The sequence below is a fragment of the Oryctolagus cuniculus genome, chromosome 5, assembly GCF_051225735.1.
Source record: "Oryctolagus cuniculus isolate XC-2025 breed Fujian yellow rabbit chromosome 5, ASM5122573v1, whole genome shotgun sequence".
Lineage (NCBI taxonomy): Eukaryota > Metazoa > Chordata > Mammalia > Lagomorpha > Leporidae > Oryctolagus > Oryctolagus cuniculus.
In genome coordinates this window covers 149,158,472-149,178,692 of record NC_142871.1, presented here as the reverse complement: position 1 = coordinate 149,178,692, position 20,221 = coordinate 149,158,472, and the positions used below count along the sequence as shown (strand labels likewise).

At 46.2% G+C, this 20,221-nt stretch overlaps 1 long non-coding RNA gene across 2 annotated transcripts in view; it reads right to left on the bottom strand.

Annotated features, from left to right (window-relative positions):
• LOC103349704 (transcription factor SOX-4) overlaps nucleotides 1-20,221 on the bottom strand; it is a 524,220-nt gene that overhangs the window by 466,655 nt on the left and 37,344 nt on the right. The window contains exon 2 of one of the 2 annotated variants that reach the window (XR_016234234.1): nucleotides 7,672-7,775. This is a non-coding gene — a long non-coding RNA (transcription factor SOX-4). Of the gene's footprint in view, nucleotides 1-1,327; nucleotides 1,585-7,671; nucleotides 7,776-20,221 lie in introns of those variants that run through there. The other variant, XR_016234235.1, reaches the window with a different exon arrangement.

Sequence of the window (20,221 nt, the reverse complement as noted above, 5' to 3'; positions counted from 1 at the left end):
CAGCACTTGGAAGTACAAGAGAAAAGTACAGAAGCTGATAAATTACCTTGGTATTTGGACCAATCCCACAAAACATACCTGAAGATAATGACCTAAATCACGTAGACTCAAGAAGCTTATTCCACACATTCTTCATCTTTAAAATACCTCCCAACAGTCAGATCATGCATGTGCCCACTTTCCACAAACTCCCCTTCTCTGAGGTGTCTTTTCTATCAGCCAAGTGACAGGAAGGGGATAAACAACTTTTGTAGCAAAGTGGAAAGGCGCTGGAAGAAATTTTATGTGAAGTGGAGATGTTTACTAGTTGCTGAGTGTTCTCATCTGAGCAAGAACCAACCTACAAAGGCAACCAAGTTAAGCCACTTAGAAAACAAAGTTGGGGAGTCCCCCTGCCTCCAGCCCCGAGAGGAGTCGCAAGGCCTCAGCAGTGCAGGGGCTCACAGCCATCCCTCTTTGGGGCGGGCGTGGCAGCTAGAAACAAAAGGTTAAAACACAAAAGGCGGGCGGAGGGCTAGGTCAGGGAGCGTCTGGGACCCGGTTCCCCTCTCCCAGTCAAACAGATTGAGATGGGAAAGGAATGTGCGAAGCAGAAGTGAGGGTGAGTGCTGGTGACTGCCTGGGTCATTCCGGGTGGGTCGTGAAACTGAAAGGGACCGACGACGATGGGATGGCGACTCTCAGGAGTGGTCCAGGCCCCATCCCCTCATCCCTGCATCTCTTGACAGTCTGGAACCTGTGGCTCCGTCCACTCTGCCCCAGCCCCAGAGGAAAACTTTCGGAACTCTTTTATCTGTTGGCTGCAACCCCCTGGACACAAACTCAAGAGCCCAACCCCTACCACCCAAACCCCTTCTACATTCTATTGTTGCAGCTTTTGGTATTGCGCATTGGAGCCACACAGCACAGTTAAGTTACAAAACCGTAAGGAAAAGACCTCCTGCTAAATACCTCTTTCTTTTGCATGACCCAAATCAAGGCTGGGGTGAGGGTGAGACTGGGCTCGTCCCCATCCATTCCGGCGTCTTCTCCCAGGACACACGCACAGCGGGGAGACGGCGAGGCAATGCCCCTTCTTGGGATACCCTCCTCCCCACCCCACTCCCAGCTCCTCAAATAAAGCCAGCTTGGCTTCTGCCTACAGAAAAATAAACAAAAAACTATCTGTGCAAGTTCTCTAAAGAACAAAAGAGCAGGGAATGGAGGGAGGAGGTCCAACTGACCAGGCAAAAACTTTGCCACCGGACTGTGCCTCTGCGCACTGCGGGGCGCGGAGCAGGGCGAGCGAACGCGGAGGGAGGCACCCGGCACCGCAATCCCCACTCACCTTCTCGCCCACTCCGGCGCACTTGGAAGAGACCCGATTCCCTCGTTGCCGCCCGCGAAGCGCTCGCACCCTTTCCTGCGGCCTGACAGCAGAGAAAGTGGCCGCGGCAAAGTTGCGAGCGGGAGAGACCCGGGCGTCCGGGGCGAGGGGAGGAGGGAGAGTTCATCAGAGTTCCCCCTTTTGTTCCGAGTCCCGGAGCAGACAAAGAGGCGGCGAGCGCGGCAGGTTTCTGCCTCTCACCCTTCTTCCTCTCTCCCTCCCCGCCCTCCCGCCCCCTCCCTCTCCCCGCATCTCCCGCCCGGCTCAGGAACCTCCGGGGCCAGCCTGGCCGCAGGGTCCCCAGTTCGCCGAAACTCTGCCCCGACCCGCCCTTCCCACTCCCTCACCCGCAACTTTCGCCGGCGGATGCCAGTCCTGGTCCCCTCCACACCCACCCACCCTTTGACCGTCCCCTCTTCCCAAGACGAGTCCATGGTGGGGAATCTCCAAAATCATTGTTTCCGGGAGATGCACCTCTTTGTTTGCACTCTCCCTGCCAATCAGTGTGAACAATCCACTTTGGCATCGAGTTTCCGTCAGTTTTCATCCTCCCGGGACACAAAATGCGAAGGGTCGGGGGTCAGCCCCAGCAGATAAAGGCGCTTACATAAACAGAGGTGGGGCGCACACGAGCGGAGCGTCTCCATCCCCAACCCTACAGTCGGATCCACCCTTCTGCACCCAACACACAGTAGCCACTCCAAGGGGGTTCCAAGTGTCAGTAAACTCGCCTCCCCGGCCCACCCCCACGGACACTGGCCCCAAGGTTCTGGGCAGGACAAAGGCCACTTCGGGTCTGGCGAGGGCCTCCAGCCACTCCTGATAGACTACCTGTTGCCGCAGGCGCTGCGCGTCACCGTCCAGGGGCTCCGAGGGCTGGGAACCACCACCACGTCTTCAGACCCCCAGCTCCCCGATCCCAAAGTGCACAGCTCACCAAGCTCAATCCGACTAAGGAGCCTAGCGTCTCTCCCCTTGCCCACTCCCCGACACCGTTTCCTCGTCCACGTCCCAAGGACCTGAGCAGGATCCCGGGCCGCCTCCCCATCCTCTATCCTCTGGCTCAGCAAGTTCCAGCATCCTCTCTACACCCCTCCCCCATTGCCTTGCCCCGGGCAAATCAGGTGTCCCGGACCTGCAGCAGCTCTGGACCCTTCCTCAGGTCCTTTTCCAATCGTCCTCGTCCTACAGAATTGGGGACCCATCCTGACCATCCCCTAGTCCCTCAACCCCTATCCCAGCTGCAGGCCACAGCGTGGGCTCGCTCGGTGGACTCAGGGCAGATCTCTAGAATCCTAGATCTCACTAGAAGTGAAGAAGACAACGGTGAGATGGGGGGAAACGATAAAGAATGGGGGCCCGCATGGGGAGGCAGTTTCAGGGCAAAGAAAAAGACATTCCAAATGAACTTGCACCCTCCAACTGGTACCCTGCCATTGCGCACCTTCGCCCCCACCTTCTTCCTCTATCCCGGACTTGGGGTCTGGGTGGGTTGGGGGCCCTAGGGACCGGATCAAAGGAAGCCTGGGGACTTGGGAGCCAGGCCAAGGCTTGGCTTAGGGGTGTAGAGGCAGGCCTGGGGGGGGGGGATGCAGTTTAACGCGAAGGTCCCCTGCTGGATCCGGAATGTCGCAGCTGTAGGTCCCGGCTCTTGGCTGGCGACTCCTGGCCAGGTCTCCCCCGGAGCAGAACAAAGACGTCGCCAGCAGCGCCAGTGTCCTCGCCTCCCCGTGTCTGCACCCTACCCTGGGCCCCTCTCCCACCAGCCCACACCGCTCTCGGAAACTTTTGAAACCAACTTCCCCAGAGTTAGCGCGCGCGGTGCTGGGGACCCGAAGAAGAACTGGAACAATCGCATCCCGGGACTAGGGATGCCGAACTCCCGGGTCCCCTCCCAGCCCGCGCGCGAGGCGACCCACTGTGTAAAGGCGGGCGGTGCACAAGCTTCGCCCGCCTCCCCGAAGGGACGCGTTTCTCCAGTTTGGAAGCGCGCGGGGCTGAGCGGAGGGGAAAGGTGGCAGAGACAGAGAAAGAAGCGGCCGCGGGAGAGGCGAGGGCGGCGGCTCGGGCAGCTGCGGGAAGCCGAGGGCGAGGAGGGGCACGAGTGTGAGCCGCGCCGCGCCCGTCGGGCCGAGTCTTTGCGCGCCCCGCTGGGCCCTGCCATCCCAGCGAGCGGCCCGAGGCCGCCGAGTCAGGACCCAGGACCCGCCCGCGGGCCTCCAGGAGCGGCAGCCTTCTCACCTGCGGGTCGCACGGGCACCTGCGCGGCCTTCTCGGGGAGCCCTGGCTCTCTTGGGCTGCCTGTCACCTAGTGGAAGCTCAGAAGCCTCATCCTAGGTTGAGGATCTTGGAAGGCACCCCAACCAACCACAAAGAGAAAGCAGCCGCCACCCACTCCTGTCTGGCACATTTTCCTCTTTGTTTAATTATGATGACTTCCAGAATTCTCTTTTTAGGAGAAGGCTGCCCTCCCCGAGACAAACTCTTCCGCTATCCTCAGGGATCTGCGTGGAAAATAATGAAAAGTCAGTGCTTCGAGATCATCTCATTCTCTTGCCGCCCCAAAAGACCAGTTTATAGGGCAGAGCAACCAAGACAGAGTTTCTAACTAGTAAGTACTCCTGGATCGCTGGCATGGGCTACTCATCAAATCTTATTAACACATTACTGATCATCTGAAATCATTTACTGTGTGTTTCTCTCTCTCTCTCTCTCTCTCTTTTTTTCTCAAGGGATGAAGAGATCATTTACTAAGTGGGAAAATAAAGTTAGTGTGACCTTAAGAAGGTTTTCTCCTTGCTTCCCACCTTAATGAAATACACCTGTCAGGACCCTTTCCCAGCCTGCTTGTGAACCAAGTGACTTCCTCCAAGAATCCTGGTGCTTACCTGACCAGGGCTCCCCCTTCTATACAAGAAGGCCCACTCTTGCACCAAGCTGTATAGGGACCTACTAACTGCTACCTTTCAAAATGATGCCATCTGTCTGAGTTGCCATCACACTAGCTAATGCTTTGTTAGTGGTCATTAACAACAGGGAGGTAAGGAGATGGATATGTCAGAGCAGGTGGCCTGTGGAATGCAGGTGCCCTGTGTACTGACAGTGTTGGATGGAGCTCCACCTGGATGTCTTGGGCTTCCTACCAGCAGGCTGATGGCATCTTCCTACAAGTTCCTCCCTTTTCTGCTTTGCTCCAGGCCGCCTTCTGGCTTCCACACCTCACTTTGCCTTGCACAGGGGTGACCAGCCCTTCAGTGTAGCCCACAGCCAGTCAAGGACCGGATTTTACATGCCAATCGTACAGCTTTCCCACTGGCACCTGGTAGACTCCAGTAGGCTGCATTCTCCCATCTCCCAGAGGTTTCCCAACTTTGAGCCCCAATCACCCACAGCAATGATCCACTCTTTAAGAGAACCCGTGGGGCTTGTGCTGTGGCACAATGGGTTAAAGCCCTGGACTGAAGCGCCGGCATCCCATATGGGCACCGGTTCTAGTCCCAGCTACTCCTCTTCCAATCCAGCTCTCTGCTATGGCCTGGGAAGGCGATGGAAGATGGCCCAAGTGCTTGGGTCCCTGCACCCATGTGGGAGACCCAGAAGAAGCTCCTGGCTCCTGGCTTTGGATCTGCATAGCTCTGGTCATTGAGGCCATCTGGGGAGTGAACCAGCGGATGGAAAACCTCTCTCTGTCTCAACCTCTCTCTGTAACTCTTTCAAATAAATAAATAAATAAAAACTTTGAAAAAAAAAAGAAAAAAAATAAGAGAACCTGTGTTGGCTTCCTTCTCTCTTCCCTCTGACTCTTGCCTATCAGAGCTTTCTGGAACCACAATCCAAACAGACTACAGCACTGGCTCCTCTTGAATCCTGCCCTCAGAGTTAACTTCTAGGGGAATTCAACATAAGGCATTCTCCATGGAAAAATGAAATTAAAACAGAAGCTCATTTTGGTGCAAAAACTTTTTTGAAATCCATGCATAGTGTTTTTTATTTTAATAATAAGCATTTTCCATGAACTTTTTGAAGACCCCCACCTAAGAAGACCTAAAGAGAGGAATGCATTCTATTTAAAGAGTGAAAGCACAAGATAAATTTTCCCCTAGAAAATAGGCCAACAGTGGGGTAATGAGAAATGTTTTGAGTTATCTAGTTAATTTTCTATGCAGTAGTTTAAATTTAGATATCTCACAGAATGAAACATTGAAATTGTCATAAAATAGAATTGTATGTCATGTATGAAAGTTTTGTATATAGAATCAGATTAGAAACATAAGGAAGTCCCGTAAGTCTAATGTTGGCAGTGAGCTCTGCAGTAGGGAATATTATTATAATCAACTGTTTTGATATATCAGCTGAACCTCCAGTGCACCTAAAGGAGAATGGTGGGGTGACCACTTTGGACAGCCACATCCCATGCTAGATGCCTGCGTTCAAGTCCTAGCTCTGCTTCCATTTCCAGCTTCCTGCCAATGTGTGCGCTGAGAGGTAAGTGATTAAGTGGGGTCCTGACACCTACATGGGAAACCTGGGCTGAGTTCTTGGCTCTGCCCTCAGCCCAGCCCACTGCTGGCATTTGCTCCCTCCCTCTTTAACTCTCTCCCTCTCAAATAAATCTCTCAAGGATTTATTTAGTTATTTAAAAGACAGACTGACACAGAGGTAGGAGGGAGAGACAGAGATCTTCCATCTGCTAGTTTACTCCCCAAATGGCCATAACAGCTAGAGATGGGCCAGGCTGAAACCAAGAGACAGGAACTTTATCCAGATTTCTCATATGGGTAGCAGCAGCCCAAACACTTGGGCCATCATCTGCCTTTCCAGGCAAATTATCAGAGAGCTGGGTAGAGAGTGGAGCAGCTGGGACTCAAACTGGCACTCTTATATGAGATGTGGGCATCCCAAGTGGGGATAATTATTTTTTGAAGATTTATTTATTTATTTATTTGAAATGCAAGAGGAACACAAGAGAGAGAAATAGAAAGAGGTTTTCCATCTACTGGTTCATTACCCAAATGTCCATGACAGTCAGAGCTGGGCTAGGATGAAGCTAGGAGCCTGGAACTCCATCTGGGTCTCCCACAGGTGGCAAGAACCCAAGTGGGATCATCCTCCATTGCCTTCCCAGCTGCATTAGCAGGAAGCTGCACTGGAAGTAGAACAGCCAGGACTGAACCAGAACTCCAATATGGGAGCCAGTGCTGGCTTAACTCACTGCATCACCCCAGCTCCTATATACAATATTTTAGCTGCCTCTATAAGCATCCCAAACTGGCTTGCAACCCAGAGACTGAGGCTCATGTGGCTTTGTCAAGTATCATTTGTCAATCAAAGTAAAGTAACTGAGAAATTGAGATATTATATCAAAGACTTCCCTATAAGGTGAGCTCCTTTCCTACAGGTTCACTTTGGGGGAAACAGCTGACCTGAAATTCAGGAAATGTTGGTACTCCTCCTCACATGTGTCATAACAGTGCCCTCCATATTGACCCAAGGATATCCTGACAAATCCCACCCTCTCTCCAAGACAAGCCACCAGCCTCTGCCTGCATAGCTTGATGCTTTACAACCCCTTCCTCCCTTCTCCACCTTCTTTCTCCCTCTCCCTCCCTCCCTCCCTCCCTTCCTCCCTCCCTCCCTCCCTCCCTCTTTCCTTCCTTCCTTCCTTCCTTCCTTCCTTCCTTCCTTCCTTCCTTCCTTCCTTCCTCCCTTCTTCCCTTCCTCCCTTCCTCCCTTCTTTCCTAACTGAACGAAGGATTATTCCCATGTCTTTGTCCTAGGATATCTTAAAACAACATGGTCTCTTTTAAAAGATAGACATATATTTTGTTGTAAACAAATTTTGTAAAAAAAAAATCTTTTTACAGATGGAAATATTTCCTTTTCTCCACAACACCTGTATACATTCTTCCTTTCTCAATTCCTACCTTCCAGCTATCCTTCTGTTTTTGCTCTGATATTATACACTTCCTGTGGAATCAAGTTTCCATCTAGCATAGAGCTTCCTCTGTAGCCTTTGCATTAATCACACCATTTTCAGTAAAATGTACACACATCATAATTCTGATTAGAACTCATATTTTGGGTTATTCTGTGCACATACATCAGTCCTTCAGGCTAACATGCATATATGACAGCAATAGCTTTAACCACCTGGGAGAGGAAAAAGACTGATCCTGTGCCATGCTACATGACATAATGTGGGGGTTTCATTCCTGACTTCCTGTTTCATCACACTTATCTCTCATATCCAACTTAGATAACATCTTTAACCCAAAGGCAGTACAGTTGAATGGAAACAGTCTTACCTGCTTTCTTTCAGTTTTGCAATATTTCCGTGCTCCAACATTCATGTAACTTTGCCATGGCTTTTCATTTTCTGTGGACATTCTAACTTGTGATGATAACAACCCTAAACAAGAATGGAACTGATGAATATTTTGTTTTGTGGAGAAAGGTATGATTAGATTTTCTCCTCTAGGCTAAAAAAACCCACACACACAAAACTCAAGGTCATTCTAGTGAAAGAAGTTTCTCAGAGAGGCATTTTTATTATAGCTTTGACTCCCTCAATCCAGGAAGCCTATCACTAGTAGACACAATTATAAAGCACAAGAGATAAACAAGATGACTTTTCTCTATCCATCTGCTTTCCTTTTTGCTCTTTAAGTTTTTACTTATTTATTTGAAAGGCAAAGTGACAGAGAGAGGAAAAGAGAGAGAGAGAGAGAGAGAGCACTCTGCCATCCACTGGTTCACTCCCCAAATGACTGCAAGAGGTAGGGCAGAGTCAGGAATTCCATCTCAGTAAGGGATGCAAGCACTTGGGCCATAATCTGTTGCCTCCCAAGATGCATTAGTAGGAAGCTGGATGGGAAGCAGAGGCAGTACTTAATCCCCAATTCTCCAGTGTGGGTTGTGGGCATCCAAGTGTGCGTTTAACCTACTGTGCCATTTTGCCCACCCCAGTCATCTGCTTTCTATGATCTCTCCCTGTGTATCAACAATGACACTCACTATACTTGCTCTCCTATGAATTGGAATGGACAATCTTTTACCTCTGTGTGAGTTATCACCTGCTCACCTGCTCTCAGGTAGAAGACTCTAAAGACTCAGTTTCAATGCTCATTTTTCCTTTTGGTTTGTGTTAATCTCCTGAGAGATTTCCTTCAGATTTGCAGTATCTTCTCTCATTATTTATTTAGTTTGCTTTTTATTTGCTCAAAGCTTAGCGCTTATAAGAAGAGTAGGAGATGACCCCTTAATCCTGAGCACAGGCAGCAACTCTGAGAGCAGACCCTCACAGGTGGCCTCCCCGGCCCAGACCCTGGGCTCTGAGGACCCATGCTAGGGCCACCATGCTGCTTAAATGAGGGCAAAGGCAGCCATTTGTCTTCTCCCTTAGGGCCAGCCATTTTTCCCGTAATAAATGACTTCATTCTGCAGCTGGAGACACAGAGGTTAAATTCACAGCCAACTACAATCCTTTACCTGTTACAGCACCTTCCAGAGAATTCTCCCATTTATTAGCAAAAATATCAGTTTAAGTCAGCAATAAAAGTAGAGATACGGTCAGACTAAATTGTTAAGAATGAAAGTAATGGGCCAGTGTTGTGGCACAGCAGGTTAAGCCACCGCTTGGGGCGTTCAGATCTCATATCAGAGTGCTGGTTTAAGCCTCAGCCAATCTACTTCTGATCCAGCTCCCTGATGGCTCAAGTCCTTGAGTTTCTGCTACTCAGATGGGAGAACTAGATGGAGTCTTGCCAGGACTCAAGCTAGAACACCATCATGGGATCTGGAAGTCCCAGTGGCTGTTTAATGTGTAGTGCCACAACACCTGCCCCTAAATTTCTACTTTTACAGAAATATATTTGCATGCACACACATACACACAGACTGTCCATCTGCTAGTTACTCCCCAAATGCCCATAACAGCTGAGGTTGGGCTAGACTGAAGCTGCGAGCCAGGAATTCCTTCTGGACCTCCCAAGTGCTTGAATCACTGTCTGCTGCCCTCCAGGATGCACACCCACAGGAAGCTGGATTTGGAAGCAGAGCCACGACTCAAACACACAAACTCCAGGGTGGGATGCGGGCATTCCAAGTGGCATCTTAACTGCTCTAGGAAGTGCCTCCCTTCACAATCTCGATTCTTATTAACAGTCCTACTATCTAACCCATGAACAAAGCAACAATAACAAATGAGTTATGATATACTTGCCCTCCATTCCCTACCTAACCAGTCACAAAGATCCATCCATTCTATGCCCTCAGCACGTCTGACATCCTATCTTCCTACCCTATGACTCCTACTCAATTTAGTCCCTCATCATCTTATACCTAAACAATTCTGAGGAGCTAGTGTTGTGACACCAGCATCCCCTATGGCAGTGCCTGTTCGAGTTCCAACTACTCAGCTTGTAATCCAGCTTTCTGGTAATGTGTCTGAGATGGCAGCAGATGATGGTCCAACTACTTGGGCCCCTGCTACCCCTGTGGGAGACCCCGGTGGAGTTCCTGGCTCCTGGCTTAAGCCTGGACCAGCCATGGCTATTATAGCCATTTGGGAAGTAAACCAGCAGATGGAAGATTCTCTCTCTCCCCCCCCCCCTTCTCTCTCCCTCACTTCCCTTCTGCCACTCTGCCTTTTAAATAAATATTTTTAAAAAATTCTTATAGTTTTTATAAATTCGTATGTTGAAGCCCTTACCACCAGTATTTGGAAATGGGGTCTCTAAGGTAATAATTAAGGTTCAGTGAGGTCGTAAGGGCAGGGTCTTGATCCATAAAATTAATTTCCTTGTAAGAGACACTGAGAGACCTGCGCTGTGGGTTAAGCCATCACTATACCACCGGCAATCCCATATGAGTGCCAATTCAAATCCTGGATGCTCTACTTCCAATCCAGTTCCCTGCTAATGGCCTGGGAAAGCAGCAGAAGATGGTCAAACTACCTGGGGCCCTGATACCCACATTGGAGACCCAGAAAAAGCTCCTGGCTCCTGCTTCCTCTTGGCCCAGTACTGGCTGTTGCTGCCATCTTGGGAATGAACCAGCAGATGGAAGATCTCTCTCTCTCTCTCTCTTTTTTTCCTTCTCTCTCCATAACTCTGACTTTCCAGTAAATAAATAAGTCTTTTTTAAAAAAGGAAAGCAATTCTTCAGTGGCTCCCTGCATTGCCAGAGTCCAGGATCAAGTTCCTACATGATCTGGTCTTGTTGACGCCTACATGGTACCCAACCACGGCACCTCCTTGCTCATCACTAGCTTCATCCACGTAAGTCACTTAGAACTCCCACAATACATTTATCTGAGTTGCTCTCTGTGTCACCTTAACCCCTCCCCTCCACAGACTGTGAAGGGCTGCCCTTGGATTCTGCTTCTCCTTGGAACCTACAAGGAACTGTACACTCCTCACACTCCACGTCACCTCTGCAACTAATTCACGTCTTGGTTAGAACACTTAGGCACTGTCCAGCACGTACAAGGCTATGTGCCTTGCTTATCATTGCATTTCTAGTACCTGGCACAAGATAGACACTCAATGTTTGTTTAGCTGGTAAAAGGATGTGACAAACTTGGGAAAATAGCAAGACAGTCTTTTTCTTCCTATGATGTCAAAAACACATGACTATCTTCCATCTCTGTTGATGTGGATCTTACCAGAATTATCTCATCACTATGATCTGCCTATTTAAAAAAAAATACTCAGATCTAATATGATAGATCTACTAATCACAAATTCTGGACCTCCAACCAAGTCATTGATGTCACAAATGAATAATTAAATCCTGGTCAGAACCCTAAGAAAGGACCTTTAAAATCTCCCTGTCTCTCCTTTTTTTTTCTTTTTCTTCCTAAGATTTATTTATTTATTTGGAAGGCAGAGTGACAGAAAGACAGGGAGAACAGGAAAGAGAAAAAGAACCACAGAGGGGGAGAGATTTCTTTTTTTTAAAGATTTATTTATTTATTTATTTATTTGAAAGTCAGAGTTACACAGAGAGAGGAGAGGCAGGGGTGGGGAGTAGGGAGAGAGAGGTCTTCCATCCACTGGTTCACTCCCCAATTGGCTGCAACAGCTGGAGCTGTGCCAATCCGAAGGCAGGAGCCAGGAGCTTCTTCCGGGTCTCCCACGCAGGTGCAGGGGCCCAAGGACCTATGCCATCCTCTACTGCTTTCCCAGGCCACAGGAAGTGGAGCAGTCGGGTCTCAAACTGGCGCCCATATAGAATGCTGGCACTTCAGGCCAGGGCATTAACCCACCGCGCCACAGTGGCAGCCCCAGGGAGAGATTTCATTTGCTGGTTCATTCCTCAAATGGCTACAACACCCAGTGATATCCAACTTTTCAGATGAGCCTCTTGCTTTGGCCTGTTATGATGACATGTATGGCCTGCTTTAGAATTATTGGATCTAACATTTGTATCAAATTCTTTATATATTCAGGCTGTAAGATGCTGAAACATTTGCATGGAAAGTAAAGATTTCAATTATCCTCTGAGTGGTCATACGTATCACTGCTTCCTTTCAGAGAAAGCAAACACTGATGTGACTGAAAGTTCTTTACATAAAAGCTTTAGTGTCATTTCCAATAAAATGAAAATCCAAACATCATAAGATCTAAAGAATGCTAACCCAGAACCTAGAATTCACAGGTTCTAGCCCTGCTTCTCCTGGGACTGCAGTGAGGTGCTCACCTCTCTGCATTTCCATTTCCTCAAGTCTTAAAACAAAGTTAATGCCTCCTGGCTTCTGTAGCTCAGTGAGGTAACAGAGTGAGTGTACATGGTTATTAGGGAATGGCTGGGCCAGAAAGCACATCATGATCATCTCCACAGAAGAATATTTTACATACAAAGCTTGTGGCTTCTCTGCGTGGAGCAGGTCACAGGAAGCATAAATATGCACAACAAGTGAAGGTCTGCAAGCTAAAAAAAGGAGGTACAGTGAGTTGGCACTTTAGCCTTAGAAATAAGGAAATGCGATGGTTTCCTAGAGAAACTCCAAACTCAACCACCCACTTCCACTTTCTGTATCTCCATTGTACTTCTATTCTGGTAAAACAGACACAACTTAAGATCCACATGACTCAGTGTACAATTCAGTACTGCTGAGTGCATCCACAACGTTGAGCAACCACATCCCCTCTATCCAGCTCCAGAGCTTTTTCATCACCCAAAGCAGGAACTCTGGACCCGCTCAACATTAACTCCTCATTCACTTCCACTTCTGAAGGCTCTGTTGATTGGCCTGTGTTGATTACGGTGGCTTTTTTACCCATCATGTGCAGGATTAAACTTCCTTCCACATGCTTCTCATTTTCTCTTCCATGCAAAGCTGCATTTGATCCAGTGGAATGGGTAATTTTGTCCTCTGCTAACTAATTTTTTAAATATCTCAATTTAAAAGTTTTTTTTGTTTGTTTGTTTGTTTTTTTTTTTGCCTGCTCCAATGAACGTGAGAACATAGCATCAGAATTCAAACCTTACTTGGTCAATTAGCATGGCCTGGTGGTATCATAATCTCTAGACTTGACCACGGGCTCTGCAGGCAAGCCCTGGGCCTGTTCTCTCTGTAGATAGATTCTGCTTTTGACTTTGGACCTGTCCATTCTGAAGTACATGTAACCTAGATCACATGGAGGATGAAATGGTGCAGTATGGGTAAATCAATACTAACCCACTTGAAACACTAATTCATTTATAAAGACTAACATGTTAAATAGAGACATAAATCAACTTCATGCATGGTCGATGAGCTCCTTGGGAATGTACATTATTTACACTTGTATAGCACGATTTGACAGATGACAGGAATCTATTAAATATTTGGTTTAAACAAATTCAGAAAAAATCCCGCTTAGGACAGGTGTTTTTTTTTTTAAGATCTAAGTGGATTAAAAAAAAAAAAACCTAGGAACTATACTACAAAAATGAGGAAAGAAAGGAGTTGATTAGCTTTCAGATAAGTTTGCTGTAATAAGATTCACGATTTCAGGTGGGACGTTAGCCGAGTGGTTAAGATTCTCTTGGGATGTCCACATCCCACAGCAGAGTGCCTGGGTTCAAGTCCCCACTCTGTTTCTGATTCCAGATTCCTGATCATTTTTACCCCAGGAGACAACAGATAATGGCTCAAGTACTTGGGTCCCTACCACTCACATGGGAGACCCAGATGGAGTTCTGGGCTTACTGTTTCATCCTGGCCTGTGCCCAACTGTTGTAGGCATTTAGAGTGAATCAGCAGATAGAAAATCTCCATGTCTGTCTCTATTTCTCTGCCATTGAAATAAAATGAAAATATATAAAAAAAAAGAATGCTCATGTCTTCATTTCAGTCTTACATAGCTGCAGAGAAGTAGGCATCATGGTTCTTGCCCACTTCTTGGAGAGGCCAAACAACTTGTTAAAGCTTATAGGGTAGTAAGGATTAAATAGGATTTCAAATCTAAATGCAGCTCCCCTGAACTCCCATCTATATTTCATTTCTATACTGAAATAACTAATCCAGTTCTTGGCCATTCTTGGTGTCATGAAAGAGAGATGAAACAAAAAGGAATGGGTGGTAGATTAGTCACAAGCTACCTCAACCATGTGCTGCTCCTGATGAGTCTCTATAATTCCCCGACCTAGGAGGTGCTACTATTTATTAAGATTGAATTCTGATTCTAGGCCCTGCGATGGTGTTTTTCAAGATTTACTACAATAGGGCCAATAAATACCTCACCGCTTTTAGGGTAAAATAATCCTTGCATCTCTGAAATTTATAATGAAGATTATTAACAGGACTTTCTAGGACTGGTCCTGTTCCAGAATGATATTTTCATAGTTTAGTTACACCGGCTTTTGTAAAGACCGATGAAATAAATGTTTATATATATATATATATATGAAAATAAAGTGTGATACAGAATGTACAACCCCTAAGTATGTTAAGAAATCTGTGAGTTTTGGGTTCTCAAAACACATTTTAGAAAAACATTACTTAAAATACATCTTAATTGAAGAAATAGAAGAATGTATTAAGTATTTATTATTATTATTATTATAACATCAATTGAAAACTTCTGGACTACCTAGAAGTAGTAAAGTGAACATTAAACATAAAGATTCATGGACTTGGGAGCAGGTGTTTGGTGCAGTAGTTAAGACGCCACTTGGGACAACTGCATCCCATATGAGTGTCTGATTCAAGCTCTGACACCATTTCCAATTCCAGCTTTCTGCTAATGCACACCCAGGAAAGCAGATGCCAGCTCAAGTACGTTGGTCCCTGCCATGCACACAGAAGACTTGGACTGAGTTCGGGGCTTTTGGCTTCAGCCTGGTCCAGCTAGGTTAGTGTGAGTATCTGGAGAGTGAACCAACAGATAGATGATCTCTGTCTGTCTGTCTGTCTCTGTCTTTGTGCCTTTCAAATAAATTAAATATTTTTTAAATCTTGGACTTAAAAGACAGTGAGTACATTTTGCTGACAAAGTCTCAGACTGAGTTATAATTAGTATGTTTGTGGTTTTATATGAGATTAAAATCTTCATGCCATTTTTAAAATTGATATTTGTTTTTACAAGGAAATCCTTACAGACTTGTAGTGATGGTTACATCAAAATTAACCCATTTTTTTCACCTGCGGACATGAAAAGATGATCATGGCTCTTTCCTGAAAGAGATTTCCGCATTCCCTGCTTGCCTTTTTTTTTTTTTTTTTTTTTTGACAGGCAGAGTGGACAGTGAGAGAGAGAGACAGAGAGAAAGGTCTTCCTTTGCCATTGGTTCACCCTCCAATGGCCGATGACAGGAGCCAGGTGCTTCTCCTGGTCTCCCATGGGGTGCAGGGCCCAAGCACTTGGGCCATCCTCCACTGCACTCCCGGGCCACAGCAGAGAGCTGGCCTGGAAGAGGGGCAACTGGGACAGAATCCGGCGCCCCAACCAGGACTAGAACCCAGTGTGCCGGCACCGCAAGACGGAGGATTAGCCTAGTGAGCCGCGGCGCCGGCCCCCTGCTTGCTTTTGCTAAACTTTTCTCCACAACTTTTTCTCTTAACTTGGAAATTTCTCAGGGAGATTTCACACCTTACTGTCACAAACATTCTGAGCTTTTAAACACAATCTTTTCCCCCATGCACTGACTCACCCTGACATCACAGACATCACAGCCTCTCACAGCACAGCCGATCACGTAACGATCACTCACAGATGCCGTGGACAATCACTCTAAGGTAGTTGCTGCAATGGAACCTAACTTTTGAACAGATGACCTCAAACTTGCAGCAGCAAATATGGCAGCCTGGAAGCCCGAGCTAATGTGGATGCTCCCCTCCAACTCCCCATCACCATTACCAACAAACACCGCACACAGATACACACAGCCCTGTATGTGTATAAATACATACACCTATACGCTGTAAGCAATAAAAGGGAAGCACCACAGCACCCAGGAGGAGGAGGGACCTTCAGACACTAACAAAGACCTAATCTAAGATGACAGTGACACAGAGGAGCAGCAGCCAGCAACGGAGGCTGTAGTCCCTGCCGCTCTTCTCCGCCAGGAGAAATGTCACATGATAATTGTGTCAGCCAGCTTTTCACCACTGGAACAAACATGGGCCAAGAGCTAAATAGGGTGGAAGAAAGTTTATTTTGGCTCAGGTTTTGGAGGTTCGCAGTCAAGATGGAGTGGCCCCATTAGTCTGGTGTCTGATGAGGGTGGTAGAAGGTAGAGCATGCGGGAAAGGAGGGTCATGTGGTGAGCCAGGAAGCGCAGGGAGGGGGCACAGTCATCCTCTCTTAGACATCAGGATTCCAGAATTTCAAGATAAATGAAAATAAGCTCAGACAGCATAGTAAAACTGGAAAAATCAGGGTATAGCAGGTAAAGCTGCTGCCTGCAGTGCCGGCATTCCATATGGGTGCCGGTTTGGGTCCCGGCTACTCCACTTCTGATCCAGCTCTCTGCCATGGCCTGAGAAAGCAGTAGAAAATGGCCCAAGTCCTTGGGTCCCTGCACTGGCATGGGAGACCTGGAAAAAGGTCCCCGCTCCTGACTTCAGATTGGCCCAGCTCTAGCCATTGCAGCCATTTGGAGAGTGAACCAGTGGATGGAAGACCTCTCTCTCTCTGCCTCTCTGTAACTCTGCCTTTCAAATAAATAAAATCTTTTAAAAAACTGAAAAAAATCAAAATAAAAGTACTAAAGCAACAAGAGAGTATGACTGGAATATATCCACACAATATATACACAAAATAAAATCATAAGAGGAACAGGAGGGGCCGGTTCTTTGGCATAGCAGGTAAAGCCACCACCTGCAGTGCCAGCATCCCAAGTGGGTGCTGGTTCAAATCCCAGATGCTCTACTTCCTATCCAACTCTCTGCTATGGCCTGGGAAAGCAGTAGAAGATGGCCCAAGTCCTTGGGCCGCTGCATCCATATGGGAGACCTGGAAGAAGCTCCTGGCTCCTGGCTTCAGATCAACCGAGCTCCAGCCATTGTGGCCATTTGGGGAGTGAACCAGCAGATGGAAGATCTCTCTCTCTCTGTCTCTCTCTCTCTCTCTGCCTCTCTGTAACTCTGACTTTCAAATAAATAAATAAATATTTTTAAAAAGACAAAGAACAGAAAATTTCTCATTAGCAACAATATAGATGAAAAGATGATATAATAATATCATAAAATACTCAGTGAAAATAATATAGAATATATACCCAGTTTAGGTATCATTGAAGAGTGATGGCGGGGGGTATATGGTTTAGCAGTTAAGATGCCCCTACCCCATACTGGAGTGCTGGGTTTGAGTCCTGGTTCTGCTTCCAATTCCAGCTTCCTGCTAATGTGCACTCTGGGAGGCAGCAGATGATGGCTCAAGTAATTGGCTCCCTGTCATCCATGTGGGAGACCTGGATTGAGTTCCTGGCTCCCAATTTCCGCCTTGGTCCCGTACCAGCTGTTGCAGCTGTTGGGAATGAATGGGCAGGTGGGAGCTCTCCCATTTTGCCTCTCGTGTGTGTGTGTGTGTGTGTGTGTGTGTCTCAAGTAAACAAATGAATTTAAAAAGTTTTAAATGCATGAGGACAATATAAAGTTATTTCAAATGTACCAACTTTTAGTAAGAAGAAAATCTTACATGATAGAACAAGCATGACTCAAGTAGCAAGAGTAAGCAAGCCACTGCTACACCTTGAGAGACGTAGTAAACACTGATAACAAAACCAGAAGCAATAACAACTGAAGAAAGAGATTGAAAACAAAGGGAAATATATGAAATATTGGAGAAGGAATAGAAAGTAAAATGTTCTAACAGGCTTTGTGTTGTTCATGGGGGGGAGGATACTTTCAGATTTGAAATAAATATACGAGGTCTGTGTTGTGGTACAGTGGGTTAAGCAACCACTTGCAACTCTGGCATCCTATATCAGAGCACTGGTTCAAGTCCTGACTGCTCTGTGTTAATGCACCAGGGGAAGCAGCAGAAGATGGCTCAAATATTTGGGCCTCTACCACCCAAGTAGGAGACCTGGATGAGATCTCTGGTTCCTAGTTTCAGTCTGGCCCAGCCTCAGCTGTTGTGACCATTTGGGGAGTGAACAAGTGGGTGTAAGGCCCCCTCCCTCCCATATATCTGCCTTTCAACTAACTAACTAAATAAATCTTCCATCCATTGGTTTATACCCCAAATGGCTGCAATGGCTGGCCTCGCCCTGACTATTGAGGTCATTTGGGAGTGAATCAGCAGAAGAAAGGTCCCCCCCACCCTGTGTGTGTGTATGTGTGTGTGTGTACGTGTTTCTATCTCTCTACACTTCAAATAAAAGTAAATTTTAAAGCACAATTTAAAAATACTCAAATTGTTAAAATTTATTCTCAAAGGAACAATAAACATATCAGTAAATATAAATCTACCCACAAAGACATCAGAGCTAAATAACATTTTAGCAAGTTTTCACTCAACCAAAACAAAAAAAAAAGCTTTTTCATAAACTATCCAGAGTTGCCAAGAGTGAGCAAATGCTAACTTTTGTTTTTAAAAAAACTAATATTGCTTTAATACTGAAAGAAAAACAATAGTTTAATCTCATCTATTAATACAGGTACAAAAACCCTAATGAAATATTAGAAAATTTAATTTGTCACCTTATTTTAAAAAGTAATAAATCATGAACAAGCATAGCATACCCAAAGGATTTATGAATCATTTAGCATTAGAAAAATCTATTAAAGTTATTTAATAAAATGACAAATCAAAGGGGAATAATGATCATCTCTTCTTAATGGTTACAAACAGTTGCTAAAATTCCAGTCTATTCAACATAAAATAAACATCTTATCAAACTAGGAATAGATTGACACTTGCTTAACATGATAAAGGACATCTTTAGTATTATGGCCCAGTGGGTTGAGCCACAGGCAACCCATATGGGAGCCCACTTCAAGTCCCAGCTTCTGATCCAGCTCCCTGCTTATGTGGTTGGGAAGGAAAGGAAGATGGCTCAACTTTGACCCCAGCCACACACTTGGGAGACCCAGATGGAGTTCCGTGCTCTTGGCTTCAACTTGGCCCAGCCCCAGCCCTGGCCATTGCTGCCATTTGGGGAGTGAATCAGCAGAATGAAGCACACACTCTCTCTCTGATTCATTCTTTCTCTGATTCAATCTTTCCCTTTCAAATAAATAATAAATCTTTAAACACACACACAAAAAACTCACAAAAACTGTAGCTAAATTACACATAATGGTAAAATGGCAGACATTTTCCCTCAATTATCAGTAAAAAAAGACAAGATGGCAAGGTCAGTTTCTTTTCAATGTGGTGCTAGAAGTCCCACAAAGAATGCAGAAAGAACAATAAATCAGAAGCCTTGGAATCTCACTGTGGCACATATTACTGTTACTAGAGAAGGGAAAGAACTGTCTTTGTTTAGGAATTTTTTTTTTTTTTTTTTTTTTTTTGGCTACATGTCCTGTTGGGGGGAGGTGAGGGCTTTAGAGCCAAGGTAATGAAAACAAAGTCACTAGCTCTTTGAATAAAGCATCTTTGGGCCTAAGAAAGTGAAGCAGAAGATGAGAGTAAGGAAGGACTCTGTTACAGAAGCTGTTGAAAGAGCCGAAGGATCTGCGGGCCAGGTGTTCTTAAGTTTCCATATTAAGAAATTTGCACTTGCATGACTAAGTCTCTCCACTGGCACAAAATCTCCATTAAACACTTCTACCCAAGGTAATTAATTACTTTTTGCCACTACAACAAAATACTGGAAGCACCTAACCAATGCTCATAGCTTTAGAGGATCAAGTCCAAGATCAGGTGGTCCCACTGGTGTGGCCCCTCACATGCACAATGGCTGCCAGTGGTGCAGTACACACTTAGGAAAGAGCCCCCGCAAACCAGGGTGCAGAGATGGAGGCTGATACTAAATCCAAACTTCATACCAATGCTCTCTGAGAACCCCCATCCAGACAGTGGCCCTCAGTGCCCTAGGACCTCCCATGAAATCCACCTGCTAAACACTATGATTGAATTAAATTTCCACCCTCATAGAGCCATTAACTCATGACTCTGGCGTTTTAACATGTGCATGAGGTCTGGGGGTAAATCATGTCCAAACCAAAGCAAGTAGCTTCTGGGAGTGATTTTTTTGGTGGAACTTAAGGGGGGGGAAAAATGAAGAAATTCTCTACCTGGATCAACATGACACAGAGCACGGAAAACATTTTGGAGGGTTTCCATCTAAAGTACCTCAAAGAAAATGAGCCTATAGCCAGAAAAGTCAAAAAATGTGGCACATCATAATCTCCCAGGGCATGGAATGGGGATGTGAGCAGTTCTGTGCAGACACTAAGCATCTGGAAAACCATGA